Below are 861 nucleotides of genomic sequence, written 5' to 3' on the forward strand. Positions count from 1 at the left end.
CGGTCGTGTTCAAAGGCGTCCTTCAGGGCAGAGGGATGACTGGAGGGAGTGGTGCAGAGGCCGGTTGGATAGAACCATATCCCAAAGGAGTTGATGACGTAGAAGCACCGTTTCCTCCGACAGAGGATTGGATCGGCTGAGAAGCCTGATAAGCCTGATTTGGTGGAATCGGCTGAAAATACGTAGGCCCCCTGTACCCCTGTGGTATACCTCCGGCGAAGGAGTTGACAACAGCATTGTGCACCATGTTTGAAAGTACCGGGGATTGGTTGATGAAGGCGTGATGAAGAGATTGCTGAATCATATCGGACATTTTGTCCGAATCTTCTGAAATCGTGATCTGGCGGGGAGTAGGGAAAGGAGACTTTTTAACAGTTTCCCCGCTCCTGGAACGACTGAAGGATTTCAAGCAAGTTTTCCGGACTTGCTCTAAATACTGATTCAGATCTTCTTTTTGGTCGTCCTTTAGATCTGCTTCCGTCACTTCGATGACGTTATCTTCGGAGACTTCAGCAGCTTTCGACATGACAGCGGTTGTAATGGTCCCACTGGGCGTGCCAAAAGTGTGTTGGCGCTAGAAATCGGTCAACCGAACCCCAGCGACCGACACACGACCCGGGAGAATCTGCTTAGCTCCTGTTCGGGTGAATGCCCTGGTGCGGTTCGCGCGGCGTGCCAGCCAATCTGACCTGTTGATTGGCAAGGAATAACACGTATTAAATTCAGTAACCACGATCGGCTAAGTTTCCGATCGAGATAGCTTATCGGCAGATCAGCCGATTTACTGTGATGATGAAATCGGCTATAAGACAGCACGATCCCTGTAGCTTCGTAAGCAGACAATACTGAAGCAATCGGTAC

General features: G+C 50.3%; 1 protein-coding gene across 1 annotated transcript in view; it reads left to right on the top strand.

Moving 5' to 3' along the window:
- LOC101782123 (dormancy-associated protein 1) overlaps positions 1-861 on the top strand; it is a 6,719-nt gene that overhangs the window by 4,529 nt on the left and 1,329 nt on the right. The window lies entirely within an intron of this gene.

This window comes from Setaria italica, chromosome IX (genome assembly GCF_000263155.2).
Source record: "Setaria italica strain Yugu1 chromosome IX, Setaria_italica_v2.0, whole genome shotgun sequence".
Lineage (NCBI taxonomy): Eukaryota > Viridiplantae > Streptophyta > Magnoliopsida > Poales > Poaceae > Setaria > Setaria italica.